This window comes from Talpa occidentalis, unplaced genomic scaffold, assembly GCF_014898055.3.
Source record: "Talpa occidentalis isolate TD23 unplaced genomic scaffold, MPIMG_talOcc4v2.1 talOcc4.3, whole genome shotgun sequence".
Classification (NCBI taxonomy): Eukaryota; Metazoa; Chordata; class Mammalia; order Eulipotyphla; family Talpidae; genus Talpa; species Talpa occidentalis.
The window spans coordinates 73,187,771-73,212,078 of NW_023603184.1; the positions used below are offsets into that span (position 1 = coordinate 73,187,771).

The 24,308-nt window shown below is 42.4% G+C and overlaps 1 protein-coding gene across 1 annotated transcript in view; it reads left to right on the forward strand.

The window, feature by feature from the left end:
• THSD7B (thrombospondin type 1 domain containing 7B) overlaps positions 1–24,308 on the forward strand; it is a 1,502,545-nt gene that overhangs the window by 507,321 nt on the left and 970,916 nt on the right. The window contains exons 8-9 of the mRNA XM_054699694.1: positions 18,692–18,826; positions 20,781–20,971. The gene's annotated coding sequence lies outside the window, so the exon portion shown is untranslated. The remainder of the gene's footprint in view (positions 1–18,691; positions 18,827–20,780; positions 20,972–24,308) is intronic.

Genomic DNA, 24,308 nt, shown 5'->3' on the forward strand with positions numbered 1-24,308 from the left:
CACGCCCCACCTCTCCTGTCCCGCCCTCTGCTCCCCTCAGCAGTGTATTTCAGTCAATCTGCCTGTTCTGTTCCCACTCTGTCTCTGGTGAATCCTCTCACCCTCCCACACATCTGGCCTGTACCCCAGTTCTTGTATAAATAAATAAATCTTTAAAAAATTGCTGTGCACACAAAGAATCATAGAAATACCTGGTTACCCTTTCAAAAATACATTTTTCATGAGGAAGCCCAAGTCAACAAATAAAATGAAATGTAGAACATTATCAGGTCAGTGTAGATTAGTCTATGGAGATACAAAGGAAGCTTTAATCAGTCAATGCTACTTTGATACCCCAAATAAATTTCCCAAGTAGAATAAAGATACTTTTAGTCTCCATATACATATGTGCGTAGATATAATCATAGACATTTAAATATATATATTTATCATAGATATTTAAATCATAGATATTTAAAATATATATATTTTAAACCTGAGTGTGACATTTTCATCCTAGGTAAGTAAGTATGCATATAATTATCCTTTGCCAATTCTTTTATGTCATTTGTGTTCAGAAGGAAATGTAAATATACAAGATTTGTCTTCCATGTAGTGCTGCTCTTTAAAATTATTTTTCAGGGTCTGTGTCTTTCTTCTCTATTTCCATATGCTTTTCAAACAGATACATATGAGGGTGCTTTTGTTCAGTGGGGTTGGTTAGAGACATACATCTTACACTATTTTGGTAGTTAATCTCCTCAGTGCATTTCTGGGTGATGTTGAAATTTACAACCATCACAAGACATAGTCCCTTTCAGAAATATTGCTGAGTAAAAAAATCTGAGTAAAAAATGAAAACTTGGTTGACCTGCCACAAACTCTAGATATAGAATTGCTCTTGAGGACTTGCCTTGGGCTGAATCTTAGTCTCTATATTTATGAAACTTTGCTGCCATAAAAATGACTAGGTGAGAAATAGTGCTGGGCTCACAGAGTTTGCTTCAGTGAGATGGACACCATTTTGTCACACAAAATACCATGGATTTTTGGCATCTCCAGATTACCACCAGTTTAGTATCCTCTTGTGATGCATGGCATTTTTGAATAATTATTATTGCTTTGGTTTGATAGAAACATTGCCATCGTGTTTGCCATAGGTCATATCTCCTTCTGTTTTTCATAAGGGATTCAATCTGATGTCAGTCTTTTGAAAGACAGATGGACTTTCAAATGGTTATATAGAAATGACAATCCTTGGGCTCCTGGAAAAATTCATGTTTTCATTTATTACCATAAGAGACAGTCAACGTCATCACCATGTCTGCATATCTCAATAGAATGATCTTGGGGAGACCTTTCTCTTTAGCATATTTATGATTCTAGTATTTGCTTCCAGGAAATATTTTATGTTGACTTATTTGCTTTTTCTGAAAGTACATTTTATAAGATTTGCTGAATCAGCATTTAACCCATCATTGTACTTCTCAAAACACTTTAGAGGTAATTTGGCCATCTGTATACCTTTCCGTTATGTAAACAGTACTCTCAGGGTTATTTAGATAATTCACCAGGATATTGTCTAATTTCTGTAGTTCCAGGTCCTTTGCTTCTCCTTTTTTTTTTCTTGCTCCTTTCTTCTTCCTATCTTTTGACCTGTTTGTGTCTCCATAGAGTCTGTTCCTCCATTAACAGTGCATGTCACGTGTCTGTGCCCACTAGTCTCTCTGCCTGATGAGAACTTGCTGTTCCCTTGGGACGGAGGTATCCATGAAAAGTTGTGATCCTCTTGGGCTGCCTTATTATCATGTTCAAAGTTTGTGATTCAGACTGTATGAGAGAGGTGGAAGGTTGCTGAAACCCTGAAGGGAAGGAGTGTGAAGGACAGATAGCATCTAGTTGTAAAGACTTGTGGATGAGATGGATTTAGGCTGAAATAAGATAAAAGAGTAAGCACCATAGACTGTCAAGGGGCCAGTTTTCTGCTGGGGATTTGTGATGGTCAAACAGGAGAAATGACTTTGGGGGCAGAGAGTGCTGGATTATGGAGGGCTTTGATTGTTGGACACGGCTTGGTTTTGGAGGGACTTGTAAGAGGATTTTTGGCTTTGTGTAGTAAGCGATGGGAAGGCATTGATGATTTTGACCCAATCTCTGAAATTCAAAAGAATTAGTATGATTCCTTGTAAGGAGCTTTGACTAAAGCCTTAACAGAATGAAAGTTTAAAATTAAGTTTGGGGAGATTAATCAGTTAACTTGAAAAGTTTTAATCCTTCTAGTTTTCAGAGATGACTGAGAATTAGCTTAATGTCATTTTCCCCAGTCTTTATCTTGCCCCTTTATATGTTCATTGGTTGGAGATTTGCATTTGAAAAGTTTTATTATATATTCCAGTAGGAAAATTGCACATTGTTGATAAATGTATCTTTTATAATCCTTGCTGTTATTGGAAAACTGCTAATTTTATTAACACTTTCTCAAAGGAGAGTGAAAGTGAAATAAATGCCTGTGCAAGCCCTTCATTATCTTGTCTGCCCTTGCCTTACTCACTTTGCCAAAATTCTAATGGAATAAAAATGGGGGCTGCCCAGTAATTTTCTTTTCATATGACATGTTCCAACTCCTCCAGTCCATTGCTATAATGAAAATTGGCAGCTCTTGAGAAAAACAGTAACCATTCAGAGGAGAGCACCTGCTACATGGACCATGAATAGCAGAGAAACTTCTCCAGTGCAAATATGATGCCAGTCTTCAAATATATTAGCGCCAACTTTGTTAGATGCCCAAAGGTTAGTTAGTCTCAGGGCGGGAGATGGGCATACTATTTCATCTCAAAGGCCTAATCATCCATCATCTTGCTTCCAATGATGAGAAGTTTGAGTTTTAAAGGCAGGAATATTCCAGGAGCATTATCATTTCTTTTTGGACGTTTCTGCAAAAAGTTAGAGCACGAGATGTCTTGACAGAATTAGCACCAGAGACTATTATGTCCTTCCCCAGATTTTTCTTTCTTCTTTTATGTAATGTTCCACTCACCAGTAGTTAAAGCAACACCAGAATGATTTGCTCTGAAGAAAGACAGAGCTATGACTTTATTGTCATGAGTGGTATTTTAACAAATATGCCAGTTCAATGTTGAACTTTGAAGGGACTCTCTTAAGTCTCTATATTTATTGCAGGGATAACACCATTGATCAGAATTTGCTAGCTACTCCCCTTTGGGAATGTCTCTGAGACAGTAAATAAGACACATAAAATAATCACACTCTTTTCCCATAAACTTCAAATAATATTGCCTAGCAGTGTCACTCACAGTTTTCAACCAACTTTGCTCTGAGTGACTTTTGGCTGTCCCCTAAGTGAGTGCTACTCTCAAAGCCCAGAAGATGTCATCAGTGAAAAAATCGAAATGAGGTGGTTAAAGCTATAATGGAAATTTCAAAAAAGGGTGATTGAGTGATTTTCTTCCATGCAATGGCACTGAAACAGAATACTTCTCAAAATGGTTAATTTGAATGAGAAAATATATAATTGTATATATTCTTTGACATTTCTTACAAATAAGTGGTATAGTAATCAACAGCATGGGATTTGAAGACAAACAGTTTAAATTCTCATTCTGTTACCATGAAGAGTCTGAGATTCTTCAAGGTAAAAGGGGAATTGTAATATCCACTTCAGAGGTGTTTGTTCACTGGAATGAATTGTATGTATATGGTATAATTACACATCCATCCATCCATCCATCCACTCATCCATCCATCCATCCATTCATTTCACAGAGCAAGAGCCTATTAAAAAAGATCACAGTAATTATCCCTCCTATTCTCTATGGCTTTTTTTTTAAAGATTTATTTATTTATACATACAAGAACTGGGGAACAGGCCAGAAGTATGGAGGGGTGAGAGGATTCATCAGAGTTAGAGTGGGGAACAGAACAGGCAGATTGACTGAAATACACTGCTGAGGGGAGCAGTGGGTGAGTCAGGAGAGGTCTGCTGCGTCATGTGGGTATTTCCTTGGCCAGGGATCGAACTTGTGCTGCAGTGGATGTGGATAGCTTCATAGGTTGTGTCTTAACCCCTTGTGCCACCAGGGAGGAACTTCTCTATGGCTTAAACTTCTTGGATTCCTCCATCAGTTGCTTTCTTTTCCTTTAGTGCCTTTTTTTGTTGTTGTTGTTGTCCCTTCCTTATTCCTCTTTAAATTGTCTTTCTCCTTCCTATTGTTATTTACTTCTCTTTCTCTAGTCTTTCCCTTTTGTTAAAGACCTTATCTCTTATAAATGAAGCATAGACTGAGCAGTGGACCTGCTTCCTAAGCACGTGGAGGGAGGGAAGATGAGCAGGGCCTGGGGAATCAAGTGGGCATTACCGCTTTCATGTGAGCTGGACATTTACTGTGTCCTTGGTGCACAGACTGAGTTTTGAGGTCTCCCCTCTCTGCTGTTCCACCTTCTCTGAAGGAGCTCTGAACTGCTCCTCTGGAAGGAAGGTGTCCATGCTCCCTTAGCTTCCATCATAGCTCTGTTTTCTTTTCCCATCAAGAGTGACAGAATATATATCATGATGAAATTAGACAATTTATTCACCATTTAGAGTTAAATAAACTTCGGGACTATGATTCCCTACAAGGGTGCCAGGAGCCCCAGAAGGAAAAATCAGGATTTTTTCAGAGGAGTTGTCAGGCAGGTGATAAACAGTTTGAGAAGCATGTTCACTCTTATGATGCAATGTTAAAGAAAAGGTAAATAATACCAAACATTGTTATTTTCTTATAGCTTCCGAACATAAGCTAGACAAACCAGCCTTCCTTTGTGAGGATACTTTGATGATAGTCTTTATCTTTGGAGTGATAGCAAGTATCAAGAGGAGAGCTTGGTATTAGATTTTTTTTTTCTTTTTTAAGGGGGGACTTCATGGAAATACTATGCTCACTAAATCTAGCATATTGTAGCAGCAGGAAGGGCACACAGCAGGTTTTCTATGACCCTATGCAGATGGGTAAAGGAGAATCCTGGAGCCCTCAGTGGCTTTTTCAGGCTTTTATTGAGCTTTCATGAGGTACACAGCAGGCAGCGCTTGTTCTCTCTCTTTTGCTGGTTCTGTTCCCCCTGCTTTCTTTCTCTACTCCTGATTCTGCTCCTCTCTCTCTTTTCTCTATGGTTCCCCATGACACCATCCTTATAAGCCCAGTCACAGCCCAGGTGTGCTCACCTATGCATGCCCACACCCTACTCCAGGTGCCCGCCATCGGGCATGCACATAGGACTGCAGGGATCCATCATCAATGCCAATGGCGGGAGGGCAGAAAAGCCTGATAATCACTTGCCCTGTACATATTTTTTAAACAAGAACAAAAACTGTTGAGAAACACTTTGTTATGAAGTCAGTAAAATAATCATTACAAGCAAGCCAGGCAGCCTGACCTGGAGGCTCCTAAGGGACCTGATCCTGAGTTTAGTTGGAAGCCAGCTGAGTCTGATGCTCATTGAATCTCTTTGGGACATTTTAATTTGATATTAACCTGCCCATCACAGAGAATGCACATGAGGTTTCAATCATAATGAACACCACTTTATACTTTGCATGTACAAGAACAAGTCCTATATGCTTGGGGGATAAGCTGTTGATGATAACCTTCCTGGGGTTTTTCCATTTTCTCCAATACCACCAGTTATTTCATCATCCTTTAGGAAAAATGAAACACTATTAGTCATCACTATAAAAATCTTCATGTTGAATCTTCCAGACAGTCATACTTTGGATGTTAAGCTTTGATAGGACACCTTACTTTCCTAATGATAAAATTAATTGACTATTATTCATTAAAGAGCAAACAAATACTAGGTTTAAGCATGCACTCCACAGAACACTGTATTTTGATTGTAGATTTTCTGATTAACATTGTGAACTCCCCTTTACATGGAATGGCTTGGATTATAGGGAGCGAAAATGGAAAAAGCATTGTATATCGGAAACCATGTTAAACTGAAATAGGCATGGGTTTAGACCCTGGCACTGACACTTAGCACCTGGTTGGAATTGGGCAATAGCTAACTTTTTGAGCTTTGGTTTTCTCATGTATTATAAAGATAATATGACTCTCTCTGCAGAGATTTTGTGAGGTTGGAAGATGTGCTTGAAAGCACCTACCCACATACTATGTGTATAATGAGGTCACACAGTGAATGTTGAAGTTTCACTTGTTGAAGAGCATGTATAAATATTTGTTGCTAAGTACACATTCTTACATTGATCCCAAAGCATCATTTCATGTACCCAGAAACCCTTGCCTCTTGATGTGCATAGTCATTAATTACTGATGCGATATGCACATAAACATGTGCTCTCACAAAGATCACTTCCACACATTCAGATAATTATATACAAATATATATATATAAAATCTGTTTGTGGGCATAGACTGAATCTATTTTTACTAATAAAACACAGCACACAAGGGGATGGGAAATCGGGCAGAGAAACCAATGTTACTTTACACTCAGCCCGTTAGAGCTGATGATATGACACCTGAGCATAGGAAGCTGGTCGCCTCTCACAGGAGTAGTCATTGACCCTTGCTGGTGTCTGCTCCAATAGGTCCAGATGTGGTCTGACTGAGCTGCAGATCCTTGGAGCCTCTGACATTGCAGAAAGTCCTACCCATTAGGCCACAAAGTGTTTGGCATGATATGATGACAGGAAGCCTGGCCTGATGCCAGCAGAACTGGGTTATGAGAGTCCTGGGAATTACTGTTGGCTCCTTTCTCTTCGACAAGTTCTGCTGTGTGTTTTGCACGTCTCCTAAATAGTGTGCAAGCTCATTAAGGTTTGCGTCTGTGTCCTCTGGCTCTACTCGCTCTCTGGGAGCTCTCGGGAGAAACTTATTGACCAGAAAAGGAGAGCAGAGCCGTAGCCCTGTACTGGTTGGTCATTGATTGCTTCCTAACTCGGGCTGTTGGGTACTGATGCTTTAGCTGATTAGCTGTCTGGACTTCTCTTGCCGAGAAACATGTGCCCTTTTTCTGGCCTTTGGTGGCCTCTTTTGGGGTTGGGTAGGGAAAGCTAGAAGAGGTAGATACCAGGGAATTATGGTTGTCGTTGTTTATGGCACAGGAATAAGATTTGGCGAGGTTTCTGATAAATCATCGGTGAAAGTCTCGTGTATGAATTATCTATTGATTTTTTTCACAATGAAATTATCTTATTATGTTTTTTGATTATGTAGATTATACACATTCATTTAAAAAATATTCACCCAATTGCAAGTACTGTAAGGGGGGAAGTAGAAATCACCTGGAGTGCCAACACTCTGAAGTTGCTCTCATTAACATATGGTGACCTATTCTTTCACAAAACTTTTATTTACATAGATACATCTGATTTCATGCAAATCATATCATAATGCTGTTTATTAAATTCATGTGCACAGCTTTCTTGTGTCATGTTAAAAATGGTCCATGTACACTGCTCTGCATCTTGCTTCTCTCAGTATCACAGAAATTGCTCTCTGTTAACAAGTGTTGGTCTAACTCATGGTTTCTCAGCCTCAGCATTACAGACATTTGGACTGGATAATTCTCTGTTGTGGAAGAACACCCTGTACCTTGTAGGATGTTTAGCAGCATTTCTGTCTGCTGTCTATTAGATCACAGCAGTGCCTAGTCCTCCCCGCTGCCCCACATTGTGACAACAAAAACGTTCCCAGACGTTGTCAAATATCACCTGGTGGACAAAAATTGTCACTGGTTGAGAGCCACTGATTTGATTCTTTTCAATGACTGTGTAATATCTCATGATATGGATATGCCACTTTTCATCCAGTTGTTACTTTTGGGGTGGTCATTCATGTTGTTGCCAGTATCTTTCTTGCCTGTCAAATTTATGATTTAGATGAGTGTTGCCTTTGGTTTGTGGCAATCATTTAGGAATCTGAAAAGGTAGCAGAGACAAAACCCACACTTCTGCCTGTACAAACATAACATTGGCTATGTCTGGGCTTCATTCACTTTACTCCTGGGTGAGCCTGCAGAGCAACCATAAATGAAGAAGCAGATGACTGGCTTGTGACACAGCCGGAGACCCCATCTGTCTCGGGCAGGTGCTCTTCAGCCCCAGATGATGGCAGGTAAATCAGTATTTTTTTTAAAGATTTATTTTTTATTTATACAATAGCTGGGGTACAGGCCAGAGGTGTGGGAGGGTGAGGGGATTCACCAGAGACAGAATAGGGAGCAGAACAGGCAGATGAATCAAAAGCATTGCTGAGGGGAGCAGCAGGTGAGATAGGAGAGGTCTGCCGCACCATGTGGGTATCACCCTGGCTGGCTGGAAATCAAATCCAGCTCCACAGCACTGTGCTCAACCCACTGCACCACTGGGGAGGCCCTGGAAATCTGTGTTTTTATCTAAAAAACTTTTCCCAACATTTTAAGGGTGAAAACTAAATTAACTTTTTGGAAAACACATACAAGCTAAACAACACAGATCTCCTGCTCAAATTTGATAGGCAGGTTCTCAGTCTACAGCTTTCGATTTAGATCTTTCTCATTGGTTATGATCTCTGCTTTCCTGGGGTTTCGGTTCTTTGAATGACAATCATGAGGATCTACCACAACTTTTGGCAGTGAGCCTGGAACTTTGGCCCACATTATCCGCAGAGGTGCTGCCTCTCCTTAGATTCCCATTCTGTTGTCTACAGAGCCTAAGTTCCTGTAGCCTGAACTGTCTCCATGTCTGTGTCTCCCTGGGTGCTCGAGGGGGTGCTGACTCATGTGTTGTCAGCAAGAAGGTCAGTGCTGCTTGATGCCTTGTAACCTTCCCATCCCCAACTTCAGACTCACCTCGACAGTGCCTGGGGCAGCTCTGTGGGCAAAGGTATTTATAGCACTTGGTGACCTTCTGCAGTGTGGCAGCCTATATGCCTCTTCGGAATTTGTTGTTCATTTAGAGAGCACATGACTTATTTACTGTCAGGGACATTGGATATCTTTGAATCCAACACTTTCATATCAATAGAGAAGAAAAACAGGACTCAGGGAAACAACTTGGCTTTGCCCTCCTGCCTCTTTTCCTGGGGTATCACTAAAACTGCCTTTAACAGCTGGTTTTCATAGAAACCCCCTTTTCTCTTTCTACTTTTCAGCTGATTTGTCTAACTGTCCACACTTGGGCAAGCCATCTCTGGGAGGCAATGCAGAGGTGCCATGTGTCTATTTGAGTTTTTGCAGAGCTAATTGTCCCCCTGTCTCCCCTCATCCCTCGTCTTTCAAGACAACAGCTTTATTCTTCCATTTGGGCACTGTTATAAAGAGGATGATTTTGGCTCGGGAATAGATCAGAGGAAGATTTTGTGGTGTTCCACAAGCTTAAAGATTAGATTATATCAGATTTGCAGTTGCTGCCTCAATAAATTAGATATTAGACTGGTGATGATTTTGAAGACACAGAAACATGCCTTAACGGGCAAGCTTTAAGTGGGATTGGATTGATTGACAGCTTGCCCCCTCGGTTGGAAATGTGTTGCACTGCAGTTCCTATGGATTTAACTTGCTGGCTTTCTGCAACCACGGCTGCCAACAGCTCTTCACTGTAGAAGAAGGCAGGCAGAGCAGGCAGTCCGAGAAGAATGCCATGTGGTGGAACAGACTTTCATGCCAGTGCCCACTCGGCTGCCAGGATGCTGTCAGCACAATTTGAGAGATGCTTCAGGGACTGACCACCAACTTGGTACATGGGTTAGCCAAGGTCAGGGCCCTTAGGGATCTGACTGCATGTTGATGATTGCAGTAGCAGAAGTGATGGCATGAGAGGAAACACGCTGTTCCAAAAGAGGACAAAGTGTGCTCCACTGAGAGTCTAGGGATCTGGACTTCCTGAACCTCTTAACTTCCCTGAACCTCAGTAGTCCTATCTGGAGCATAGGAACCAAACTAAATGGCCATTTCCACCCCATAGAGATGCTCTTAAAGTCAATTGCTTGTGCACACATGCATGTGTGCTCACACACACATGGTGTGTGTCTCTTATAGATTGAATTGTGTCCCTCCAAAATTCACATGTTGAAATTCCCAGCTCCCAGTGCCTCAGAATGTGCCTTAATTTGCAAATATACTTGTTGCAGATGTAGTTAAGTTGAGGTCTTATTGGAGTAGGGCAAACCCTTACTCCAATATGACTGGTGCCCTGGGGACACTTGGACATAGATGCACACACAGGGGAAATGTGTTATGAAGATTGAAGTTATGCTGCCACAGCTTAGGAATGACAGGAAGTCAGGAGGAAGACCTGGAATAGAATCTTTCCTATTGCCTTGAGAGGACATACGACTCTGATACCTTGATCTTGGACTTCTAGCCTCCAGAATCTTGAGACAATAGGTTCCTATTGTTTAGGCCATCCGATTTGTGGCACTTTGTAATGGCAGCCCTAGAAAAAAATGTACACACACACACACACACACACTGACTTGAAATAGGCTCAGGGGCAACCTCTAGTATTTCTTGGACACTTACGAATCAGGTCATGACAGAGTATGGGGTAGTAGATTCAAAATGGCAGACTGAGCTGATGATGGGGGCTAAGATAGATGAATAGACAGGCTAGACAGTGAGATCCCTGAAAGCAAAGATTATATGGGTTTTACCTGGCATTTTATCCTTAATACCAGCACAATATCCAGTCCATTTTTGTGCTATTTGTTGAATGGATTAAATGTTGTGACCAGAGAAATTATTATGATTAGGTTTTCTTTCTTTCCCTTTTTTAAATGAAGTAAAATTTATATAATAAAAATTCTCCATTTTATGCATTTTAAAAGGTACGATCCAGTGGGGTTTTTTTTAGTATAGTCACTAAATGTATATTCATATCTAATCTCTTTGTCAACACTTGTTATTTTCAGATTTTTCATAGTAGCCACCCTAATGTGTGTGAAGTGGTATCTTGTTGTTTTGATTCCTATTTTCTGAATACTTTGTGATTTGAACATCTTTTTGTGTGCTTATTGGCCGTTTGCATATTTTCTTTGGAGAAATGTCTATTCAAACCCTTTTCCCATTTTTAAATGGTACATGTATTTTGTTGTTTAGGAGTTGACTGAAACTTTTATCAGATTTATAACTTGTGAATGTTTCCTCTCATTGTGTGAGCTATCTAATCATTTTTTTGATAAAGTCCCTTGATGCACAAGTCTTTAATATTGATGAAGTCCTATTTATCTTTTGCTTTTTCTTTGTGCTTTTGGTGTCATATTTAAAAAACTTGCTTAATGCATGGTCACAAATATTTACAATTATGTTTTCTTTTAACAATTTTGTAATTTGAATCTCTTACTTTTAGGTCCTTGATCCATTTTGAGTTAATTTTCGCAAATAGTATGAGGTAGGGTCCAAATTCATTCTTTTGTAGGTGGCTCTTTGGTTGTCCCTGTACTACCTCTTTCCCCATTGACTGCTCTTGCCCCCTTTGTCAGAATCAGTTATCCATACCTGCATGAGTTATTTCTGGACTCTTGCTGCTATTTCATTGATCCTATGTCTATCCTTATGCTAACACAACCCTCTTTTTATTACTGTGGTTTTGCACTAAGTTTTGAAATTGGGAAATTTGTGTCTTCCAAATTTAGACTTTTTTTTCAACATATTTTTGGGTAATGAGACTTTCTTAAATAGCAGGAAAACTAAGATTTGGCGAAGAGTGTGAGTTCACTAAATTTGTAGCAAGACCACGCCAGAGCAGTGAGGTTGCTAGTGATAGAGCTAGCTGGTTGGCTTTACTATTTTCTTTGGATTTGTGTCTTGTCACCTTGAAAATCAAAGATATCATCTCAGTTCATTCTTCAAGCACGTGTCTGAGGCAGGTATGGAAATGTGGTTTTTCCCCTTATACAGTTGGGAATGAGTGACAGAGTCAAAATAGAGTGACAGAGTTTGTTTTTATCACAAACCTAATTCATGGCTTAACATTTAGTAGAAGTAGGCCCCGGCCTCTCATATACTTTTTGGAGAGAAAAAAGTATATTAAAAAAATTACATGAACAGTATGGGCCTCCCCTGGTGGCGCAGCGGTTGAGCACTGGGCTGCAAAGCTGCCTACAGCCTCTGCAGCGCCTGTTCGATCCCCGGCCGCCAGCAAGGGTCCCACATGGTGTGACAGACCTCTCCTACCACGCCCACTACACCCCTTAGCAGTGTATTTCGTCAGTCTGCCTATTCTGCTCCCCGCTCTGGCTCTGGTGAATTCTCTCACCCTCCCGCTCTTCTGACTGTACCCAGTGCTTGTATAAATAAATAAATCTTTTTTTTTTTTTAAAGAAAAGCTTTAAAAAAATTACATGAACTGTAAATGTTAACATAAAATATGATTATAGATGAAGAGGAGGACAGCAACAACAGTCACCCATAGTAGCATTGCTGAGAAAAGAACCAGAAATTGTAGATCATGAGCCCTGAGATGTTGGCAAATGTTCATTGGCTCTCCAGAAAAAGTGATGACTTGATATGTATTTTTTTAAGATTTATTTATTTATGCATACAAGAACTGGGGTGTAGACCAGAGGTGTGGGGGGGTGGTGAGAGGATTCACCAGAGAGAGTGGGGACCAGAACAGGCAGATCTACTGAAATACACTGCTGAGGGGAGCAGTGGGTGAGGCAGGAGAGGTCTGCTGAGCCATGTGGGTTGCTCTCTGCCCAGCAGGGGATTGAACTTGTGCTGCAGTGGCTGGCAATAGCTTAATAGCACTGTCTTTAACTCCTATGCCACCAGAGTGGCCCTGACTGGATATGTATTGTCGCCAATTTCTGTTGTTTAAATACTCCTACTATGGCCAATTTTAAGTTACCAATATGACATACATTGAACATGGATTTAAGAAGAGATATACATGGTCAGCCCTTGTGAGCCATTGCTGGTACATATTGAAGGATATTCTAATTCCTTGCTGCTCAAAATGTAGTTCATGAACCATCAGCATTGGCATCACTTGAGAGAATCTGAGAAATCCAGAATCTCAGGCCCTTCTCTGGCATATGGATTCAGAACCAGCATTTTAACAAGATCCACAGGTGATCCTATATATATCGATGTTTAGCAGCTTTGTCCTATGTGATTGGCATTAGCTGCATGTGATTACTGAGCACTTGAAATGAGAGTAGCCAGAATTGACATGGTCTAGAGGCAGGTGTAAAATACATACCTGGTTTACTTAGTGTCTTGTTCTTTGGGCTGCTGTTAACAAATCATCCAAGTTTGATGGCTTAAACAACATTTATTTCTCATGGTTCTGGAGATGGGAAGTCGAAGATCATTGTGCCAGTAGATCTGGTGTCTGGTGAGAACCTGCTTCCTGGCTTATAGATAAGCCTTCTTCTTGCTATGTCCTTGCATGACTGAGAGAGGAAGTGCTCACCTCTCTTCTTTTCTTTATAAGGATGCTCATGCCAACACAAGGGTTCATGGCCATATCAAAGCCTAATCACCCCTCAAAGCCCTATCACTCCATTGGGAGTTTGGGTATGTGAGTCTTCCTTTGATGAGTCCCTGGGGGATCGATCATCCAGGGCCCTGGAAATAAATTTTGAAAGAGAATATATGAATTTTGGAATGAGGCAAATAAGCAGTCCTCAAAATCATAAAAAATATAAAATATCTCACAGATAATTTTAATATTGTCTATATGTCAGTATGATAATGGATTGATGAAACTACATTACTAAAATTATTTCATTTTTCACTTTTTTAAAAAAATGTAGCCACTCAAAAATTTAAAACTGTTCAGTGGCACACACTATATCAGACCCCACTAAAACTCTGCTTGCCCTCTGTGGGTCTCTTGAGCCCTCTTTCTAAACCTCTACTTAAGCTGATCTAGACATTTCTAATTATAATCAGTTTCCCATGGCCACACTGCTGGCCAAAGCCATTTCACTCTTCTTTTTTCTTATTGCTCTTGGCCATATCTCTGTGGACTCAAAAGATGTTAATAAGCTGAAAGGAATAATTTCAACTTAATTTCAACTGAAAGATGGAGAATATTTTACTTCCAGGATGGAGGAGGTGTTTAGAGAAGAGGAATATCTCCTACACCTCTTCCATATCCAGTCTCACCTAGTAGGGAACACAGGTAATGGTGCATCTGGCTGAGAACCATTTCCAGGGTCCTGTATGATCTCTCAGGGACTCATCTCTGTGACAAAGGAAGACTTACTCAATAACTCCTGTTCCTAAAAAACAGCCTACGAGCTGGTGTACTGCTGCTCCGCACATTAACCATATTTACCATCTAAGAGACAGAAAGCAACCTGTCTCGTTTGATGAGGAAGCCATAAAGTTTTAGTGAATGGGGAGTAAATCAAGGCTTCTATTTGCCTTGTAAAAATGCACTGCCTCATGCTGCATCTCACCTTTCACTAGCATGAGTGTATTTTTATTCCTCTGCATAAATAAAACATGATTTGAAGCCACCCTCTTGACTTGCTCCCAGTGCCAGGTTCGACAACCAAAAAATTAAAGTTGGCATTGTGTTTCTGATGAGGTCTGCACATTAGAAAGAAACACCTAAAATAGTTGCAAGATGAAAAAAGTCTTTAAGCTGAGCAGGGACAAAAAAAGGGAGGCTATTTCCTCCTCAGTCCCTGCAATAGGACATGCAAAGTGTCTCCTGTCCTGGGCCCAAAGGCAACAGAACAGACAGCTTTGACCTTTGTTTCCCATGTGTTAGAGCCAATTGATCTTTGAGGATAAGAATAGATACCTAGCCAAACAGTCAAATTCAGTCAAACAATCGATTTTTATAATTGATTCACAAGATTAGTGGCAAGTGCTAAATGTGCTGCAGTTACATGAATATGAATATTTGAAGACATAACATTTTGTTGGTTTATTTCAGGGAATCTTCTTCTTTTGACCCAGAGTATTTTAGGTAAAAATTGCTGGTTTGTTGATTATTAGAAACTCTCTTTTTCTTGAACTTTAATTTTAGAGCTGATATAAGAGAATATCAAGAATCCTATCTTGAGGAGACTTAGATGGTCGTGTGCTGGGAAGGAAGGAGGGTAGATTTCTAGCTGGCCAGTCCCACAGGGATGGAGTGTGGGGCCTGCAAGCAGAGAATAAATAAGAGAACTGTGGAAAGTTGCCAAATTTAAGCTGCAGAAACCTATTCCAAGTAGATTATCTTCTCCTATAGCCCCTGAGTCAAATACTGGGAGCTGAGCTGCTGCTTATGGATGTCTGGCAAATCGTGAAAGAATTAGAGAAGGGAAGCTGTTCAGGTGAATGTCAGACTGCAGAGCTCTCTGCTGATAAGATTTTAGTGCCTCTGGTGGACCTTTACCTGGACAGCTTAGGTTTACCTGGAATGTGTTTGACAGAAAACGTCTATTTAGTTTCTCTGATTCTTTCCTTTTTTCCTTTTACCTAAAGGGTAACATTTCCCTTAGGTCATGTTTATATATTTGTAAAAGCAAATGTTCTGCTAAAGGAATTGTCTTCATATCAGAATATTTGTGCAACTTCAATGTTGAGAAAGCATGCATTAAATAACATATTCTAGAGTGGGCCGGTAGTGGCCCTGAAAGTAAGACACTGATACACACACAAAAGAGATAGAAACCATAGAACCTTCTCTGGACTATGTAAAAAAGCCTGGAAATTGGGAAAGCCTATGTGAGTTGTGGATTCTAGACCTAGGGAGGTTTTTACCCTCTGTTGTCCCAAGTAGCTTTCTTTCCAAGCCAAATGAGAGTACAATTTATGGAAATTGGTGGGTACCTGCAAGATGAGGGACTAGCTCCTCATTCTTTATCTGTCTGGGTTCATGTGGGAAATCATGGGTCTGTTCTGATTCTCTACCTTTGGAGGAGAGCAAGGTCTGGTGAGAAAGGTCTCTGCAGCTGATATATATCTTGGGAGTTAGGGGGCATTTGACAACAAGACTGTGTCTCCCTACTGCCTGGGAGCCCTGAAGGTGCGATATTGTCTGGACTAATGGGTTAATGTCATGTTCCTTATGGCAACATGAGGAGAAAGGGCAGCCATGGGGCAGCCTGTACATTGCATTTGACCCAGTAAAGATGAGCGAGTTTTCTGAGGGTCAAATGTTTGTTGCAGAAAGTACTGTGGGACTGGGATAAGGAACTTTGAACTTGTTTATCACCTTGTGAGGGAACTAAAAGGGGCATCCAAATAACCCACTCCTGCAGCCCACGCCGAGAGCCAGCACAGACACATCTCTCCTTCTTGGAGGCATTGTTGGACAGCCTATAAGGAACCAAAACAAAGGGTATGCTTGAGCAAGTACTTCTTGCCACATGTCCTCTACTCCCCTTTTCTCCTGCTCAGTTAGAGTCAGAAAAGGAAGAGAGGAAGTGATGAAAAGGAAGACAGGAAATGAGGAAAAACACACCATCCTTTTCACCACTTGTGGTCTTGACCTAAACTTTGGACCTGAGCAAAGAGCAGGTTGGATGTTTCAAATTGCGTGAGTCAAGATTTTTTTTAAAATTAATTAATTAATTAATTATATTTTTTTAAATATCTTTTTTTTAAGATTAATTTATTTATTTATACGAGCACTGGGTACAGTCAGAAGCACGGGAGGGTGAGAGAATTCACCAGAGCCAGAGTGGGGAGCACAGCAGGCAGAAGGACCGAAGTACACTACTGAGGGGAGCAGAGGGCGGCAGGAGAGGTCTGTGTGCCATGTGGGACCCTCCTCCGGTGGCTGGGGAGCAGCCGGGGATCCAACAGCGCTGCAGAGGCTGCGGGCAGCTTCCCAACCCAGCGCTCAACCGCTGCACCACCAGGGAGGCCCATGAGTCAAGATTTTATTTACTCTGGACTGTTGTAAGTAAGAGGGTTGTCAATTCAAAACAAGACTTGTTCTTTTATAACTAAAAGAACCTGGAATGTTGTTGGATTTGCTCAAACTAAACTGTCATCAAGGGGTGATTTGACAAAGCAAGGAGAAGGAAAATGTTGGGGGGAGGAATAAAACTGATTCATGCTTGAATTCCATTGAGACTTTTCAGAATATTCAGTAAACCAGTTGTACCTATCAAGATAGTCCTTTTTGACATTTTTATGTCACAACACAATATAAATTAGTAATTCCATTTGTTAGGCAAACTGAAGCAAACAGATATGCCTACTTGTGTCTAGAGGTCATTAGAGGTAACTAACTGGTTGAGAGGTTTCAGTTCATGCCCACCACAGGGCTCTGCACCAAAGGCCTATGAATTGGGATACACTATTTTACACTTTATAAGCTTAGAGGGGCCAGGGAGAATTCCTCATCTTCCTTTATGGGAGAAGGAATAATTTCCAGTTCCATATATAGTTTCCTCTAGATGGCATGGGTTGTGGGAATTCCCAGGTTTATATCGTCACCTGCACATATTAACATAGATGCAGCAAAGAATATGGAACAAATACTTTCTTGGGAGAAAAGTTCCCACATTGTCAATGACTAGCTATTTACCTTGGGCAGGATCCTTAATATATCTAGGCATTTGTTTTCTTAACTGTCAAAAGAGGGACCTGGGGACCAAGCGTTCAATAAGTGGCAGCCATCATTACCCCCGGCATTGCCACTCTCCAAGAAGCAGTTGTACGGGGAAGAAGCAATAAACGTTTAGTACAATTAGCTCATGAAATTTGGAATGGATGCTTAATTCTCATGGAACAAGAAGGCCATATGAAGCTCCCCTGAAGTGTAAAGTGTGACATTTTGTACCCTAAGACTACACAACTCTCCCATGTCCTCAGGGCCGTTCTCCAGGGCAGATAATGTATGGTCATGTGCATGGCTTGTGGCCTCTGGAACTTTCCCTTCCAGATTCTGACCACACGTTGGGTAACTTCTTGATGAGGTTGAGTTCTTGTGACTCCCTGTCTTAATCCTCAGCATTTTCCTCTGGTTTCTACTGCTTCCAAATGTGGCAATATGTCTAGCAGTGCTCACCTTCACCTGATGCCTCAAATATTAAAAATGGATTTGGGATTTCCATGGCATATCACTATCACTTTTGGTCAAATGTCAAATTTTAGCTGCTATTTGCCTGAAGGTCTAGAATTTATTATGTGAAAGGAGAGTAGTCTGTGTGTCTGCTAGGCTTGGGATCACTTTACAGGCACTCCCTTTTCTCAGGTAAGGAACTCAGCATCTGGAATCTGAATGAAATAAATTCTTTCTTGTAAACTGACATCTTTCATCAGTGGATAAATATCAAGTAACTTATTCATTGCCTTTTTGCCATTTTTTTTCCTATTATCCATTTTGGTTTGGAATCTTTGGGAGGTGATTGTAAGAAGAGGAATGAGGGAATAGACATAGTGAGGCAGGGAGAGTCAATATAGGGGTGCACTATAGAGCTTTCTGCTGGAAACAATGGAAGCTCTTTTACCCCCAGATTCTATGAGAAACATGTAACAACACTCTCTGAATCATCTATTGGAAAGATGAAAGATTGGAGCCTTTATCATTAGTTTCTTTCCTCCCTATTTGGTGTTTTTCCCCAGGAGCTTCCTATCACCTGTGGAGGAAAGGCCCTGCATGGGGCAAGAAGGCCACCACCTCCAAGACAGCAGGGGAGCCTTCTTCACTCATCAAATTGGCCAGAACTTTGATCTTGCATTTTGTATCCTCCCAATCTGAGAAATCAATTTTTATTGTTGAAGTGACCCAGCCTATGGTATTTTATTACAGCCATGGCAGGCCTGTCTTTTGGGAGCTGGAACCACAGAGGAGAAGCAGGCTGTACGAGAGAAAAAGGAGAGAGACACCCTGTACCTTCCCTCCTGTTCTCCAGCCTTCCAGCAGTGTCTCCCACTGGAAGAATGGGTAAGTGGAAGTTATCAGGTTTTTTCCACCCTCCCGCCATTATCATCAGTGATCGACACCTGTGATCTTGTATGTGTGCTTGATGCCGGCTCCTGGACTAGAGTGTGGGTATGCGTGAGTGCATGCACCTGAGCCGAGAGACTGAGCATATTAGGAGGAGCACAGGGGACTGAGGTGATGGTGCATGGGTGCATTGGTGAAGGAGACTCTATGGGGACTACACTTGAGGGGGTGGGGGGAAGCAAATATTGTTTAAAAATGAGTAATGATGTAAAAATTTAAAAAATTAATTAAAATAAATAAATAAGAAAAAACCATAAGGGGAGGGGCAGCAGAGGACACATGTGGGAGAGGCCAGTTGTAGGGTAAAAGTATCAGGCTTTTCTGCCCTCCCGCCATCAGGATAGATGAGGGAACCCTGTAGTCCTGAATGCATGCCTGATGGTGGGCACCTGGAGTGGGTACACCTGGGCTGAGAGACTGAGTTTATAAGGGTGGCATCACGGGGACGCCAGCAGAAGCCAAGAACGAGCAGAAGCTGAGAGAAGAAGAAGAGAAGCAGAGAGGACGCCAGAGAGCCCAGATAGAGTGAGGATTTGCTGGGGACTGGGAGGCCTGCCAGCCTGCCAGCCCCCCAACACCCCTGCCTGCCATATGCCTGGTAAATCTAAATAAAAGCCACTGAGGACTCTGACTCCTCCTTTACCCGGTCTGCTAGATCAGAAAACCTGCTCAGCGTCCAGTCCTGCCCCTACACCCATCCAGCAGAGTAAGGTAGAGACCAACGAAGAGCCCATGAGACACGCCAGAGAGCCCAGAAAGAGTGAAGATTCGCCTGCGGCTGAGAAGCCTGCCAGCCACCTGCGCCCCCAGCCTCCCTGCCTGCCCCGGACCTGGTTGCCTCACTACAAATGGTGCAGAAAGATTATTAAAAGCCTGAAGAAGCCACTGAGGGCTCCAGGACTCCACTTTTTCCTGTTTGCTCGGATCCATTGAAAACCTGCTCTGCGCCTTGCTGGCACTACACAGAACAATGTGAATCCAGCTGGTGTGGAGATCTGGGAAAGCTGAAGGACCAAGTGCTGTGTGAGTCTGAGCAGAATAGGATAGGGAAAGATCTGAGGACACATAGATCCAGGGATGCAGAGGATGCATTTTTTGGCTGGCACCGTATCTGTGAAAATTCTGCTGTCCTGCTTAGGGCATGCTCTTTCCAGGTAGGTTGCGTGCATATCATATAGCTGCTCACATGTCTGACGCTTATAGGCACTGGAGTGGGAAACCCCTGCTTTAACTGACTCATCTAGATTATATAGGCAATAGGGTACAGGAGAAGAAGGTTAAGAGTAGAGACAGAAGGGAAAACAGGGCCTCCCTGGTGGTGCAAGGGGTTAAGTCTCAGTACTATGAAGCTATCTGCAGCCACTGCAGCTTGAGTTCGATACCCAGCCACGGAGCTACTCACATGGTGCAGCAGACCTCTTCTGTGACCCCAGATTCTCCCCTCAGAAGTATGTTTCAGTCAGTCTGCCTGTTCTGTTCCCCACTTTGTCTCTGGTGAATCTGCTCACCTCGCCCCCGCCCATCCCGCCACACCTTTGGCCTACACCCAGCTCTTGTATGCATAAATAAATAAAATAAATCTTTTTTAAAAAAGAGGGAAACATACAGGGGCTGTGGCAGTATGCCACTGAAGCCAACTTTACATATTTTTGTTTGGTTATAATTTCTAAAAGAGAAATTTAAAATTTATAAAAGAGAAATTTCTAATTTCTAAAAGAGTTAGCCCTTTACCCTTGATATTCTGTTTTACAATTGAAAGACTGAACAGGTATTGCCAGTGTGTTTGCGTGTATTTGTGTTGTGTGAAATTTGTTTCATATCCCTCTGGAGTTTACTAAATGAGGTGGTAATGATGTTCACGTGGACTTAACTCGTGCTTTGTTTTTTACAGCTATTTAGAGGGCAGGCAGGCACATAAGCACCCTTGGCCTTGCTCATTGCTGACGCTGGTGATCAGGAGTACTGAGGCCCTGCCCGAGCAAGTGTATGCACATGCCCACTGCAGGGGAACCAGCAGACTTTCAACATCACGGGGAGGATGAGGCTGTTTGCGACTTCACCAAGGCCCAAGGAGGTGGCAAGGTTAGTCAATATAGCAAGGCTGGGCTGGTAGACACTGCAGACTTTGGAGGTTTCTTCACTGCCTTTCTGTAGTGCAGCCTGTGGCTGGGCCCTATGCATGGGGTTAGTGCAGGGTTTTGTTGGCTTGGAGTGGAAGGGACGTGGTACCAAGTAGTGACCTGTAAGTTAGGCCTGCCCACACTGTGGAGATCTGGTTCTTACTTCCGAAGCTTGTCCTGTTCTAACTTTTCCAATGCAGAGATAAAGAGGCATTTCTCCCACCATCAGGGTTTCACTCCTAACCTGTCTCACCAGCTGGTCTGGTTCCTGAGCTCCATTTTCTTCTTTTTTTTAAAGATTTATTTTTTTTATTTATACAATAGCTGGGGTACAGGCCAGAGGTGCGGGAGGGTGAGAGGATTCATCAGAGACAGAGTGGGGAGTGGAACAGGCAGACGGACTGAAAGCACTGCTGAGAGGAGCAGCGGGCACGACAGGAGAGGTCTGCTGCACCATGTGGGAATCTCCCGTGCTGCAGAGGCTGCGGACAGCTTCACGGCACTGTGCTCAACCTGTTGCGCCACCAGGGAGGCCCTAAGCAACATTCTCAAGCCCCATCTTAGTCTCCCATGCTCTTTCAGTTTTTCTCAGTTGTCTCTATTACTTTGTGATAGTGTTGCGCTTTGGGGTAGTCTGGTTTGACTTGAGGAGAGCAGGCTGTGGGGACAATTCCAACCAGCATTGATTGAAGAGGTGCCTTCATGGTGGAAGTGGATCAAAAAGGCAAGTGAGGGTCCTTTCAAACCATCTAAAGGGGTGAGGCCTGAGTTGATTAAGGCAGTGGGGAGCTCAGTCCCAGTATTACTAGATTAGAATTTTTTTTTTTTAATCAAGAAAACTTAGAGACTTCTGTTTAAGTTTTTAAATTTGGGAAATTAGTGTTAAACAATTTAAAATGGTGTTTGGGCTAAAAAATTTAAAACAATATTTGGCCCATAAAATTCACATCTATGGACAGAATATGGCCAAGGAGCCACTGGCTTGCTGTCTTTGACTCATTGCCTGTGACAGCCACGGGCCTGTAGCAGCACCAGGGTGACTGAGACAACATCCCTCTCCTGAAGGGACTTCAGTGGAGCACTGAAACCTCAACTCTTGTCAGAGGCAGAATAATCCTAAAATGCGTGGTAGAGACAGATTCCCAAAATGCTGTGGGGGGTCCCAATGGAAGAGATTTTTATGAAAATATTTTTCTTTATAAGAATACTTCTATAACATAAAATAGTAATGCTTCCTTAAATAATTGAACCTCAAAATAGTGGCAAGCCTATTAATTCTGCTATTTGCAGGGCCCATGGTATGAGACTGACTTAAAGGTGAGACCACTCTAATAATGAGGCCTTTCTGTACTTCACTAAATAAATCCCCTTGAGGGAAGGATTTATTTTTCACTGATTTCCACTCTGGAGTGTTACAGTGAAATTCCTGTGTAAACAGCAAAATAGGATTTTAAAAGATCGCGTTTTCTAGGCAGGATGACTAATGAGAGAGGTAATCCCTTAAGATGCGTCCACATGCTCAGCAACCCAACTCTCTCAGAGCTCCCAAATGTGGAGCTTGGCGCAGGTAGTGGCAAAGCCAGATCTGGGGTGGGGATTGGCTGAGGGCAGACCCAGCTGGGCCAGATTGGAGGGGAGAGGCCAGAAGTCAGCAGGGTGCATGAGTCAAGATCTGATAATTACCTGATTATCCTTGGAGCCCCAGGCATTGGGGGTCTCACCTATCCAAGGCTCTTCATGTGTTATATTACAATTATCTGCACACTTACCCTGCAGTAGGCTATAAGCATCTGGGGCAGGGCCAGTATCTTTAGATTCTAGTGCCCTGGGGACCTCTGGTAGGAGGACACCATATTGAAAGTTAATCAAATGATTGTATAAATGATAAATTGAATAAAAGACTGACAGGTGTATGGCACTGGGGAGATTTGGCAGAGGGTTGGTGATGCTGGCTGTCCGGACAGTGAAGGCCCATGACTGGCAGCCTCGAGCTGACAATGTATGGAGACCTAGACATGCTGATAGGAGGTGAAGAGAAGGGCAGGCCCTTGTTTTGGGGCTGAGGGTGACAGGACTTGGGCAGGAGGAAACAATAGTAATATAGTTTGTACAAAGAGGGAACAAAACACAGCTGAAGGCAGCTGAGAGAAGGGGAAAAAATAGATGCTGTGGTATCAAAGGAGCTCAGGTTCTGATCTCAGTTCTAATTTTTCCTAGTTGGGCAAATGGACAATAGACTTGACCTCTCTGTGCCTCAGTGTCTACATCACTTAAATGGAGGATAATTGTTAGGAAGATCAAATGAAATGTTGTTTGTGAGGCAATTTGCACAGCATCTGGCAGAGAATTATTAGAATATGTAGGACAACCAAGCACAGCGTGCACTGGTTCACTGTTGTTTTGGGCAAAACAGCTAAAGGACCTTGGAGCCCTCAATAGATTTGACAGGACTTTAATGCTGAAACAGGGGACCAGGTACAGGCAGACCAGCAGGCAGGGAAGCAGGGAGGTTGGGAGGCAGGCGGTAGCCACACCTCCCAGGGGCCCCACCATCTCCCTGCTCTCTCCCTGGCATCTCTCAATATCCGATCTCGTAATGCTCTCTCCTGGGTCTCAGTACTTAGAGGTTCACGCGCCCTTCTCGCTGGTTTCTCAGCCCAGGTGTCCGTGTTTCTTGGTGTGTGGGCCCTGTGCTCACTCTCCCAAGTTCTTTTTGCAATACTAGGATATCACGTGTGGGCAATGAAACCTGGGAGGGAAACTAGGCTGCAGGTAGCTGCTATACAGGATGAGAGAGAGAGAGAGAGAGAAAATAAAACCTGACTTTCTCCATTTTCCTTACAGTATGGATAGGACTTAATCAATAATAGGGTACTAGATGGTGACTTTTGGGCAGCAGCTGGAGAGTTAACTGCAAGCACTTTGTAAACCATATATTTCCTCACCCTCAGCCCAATGAGGGCACTTCAGAATCTGTAGGAAGGGAATAAATGTTACATTTCAAAAGTTTCATAGAGCATTTTGATAAATCCATCACCAGGTTTTCTTCCTCAGCCTACTTGAGTTTTATTTCTTTAAATCCCTGCTCTCTTCTGCTCTGTTGGCGTCCCTGTGAAGCCGCCCTTATAAGCCCAGTCTCAGCGCAGTTGTAGCCAGTCTCTCGGCCCAGGTGTATCCACTTATGTATGCCTACACCCTACTCCAGGTGCCCGCCATCAGGTATGCATTCAGAACCACAGGGTTCCATCATCAATCCTGATGGCGGGAGGGCAGAAAAGCCTGACACTTTATTTACCCTA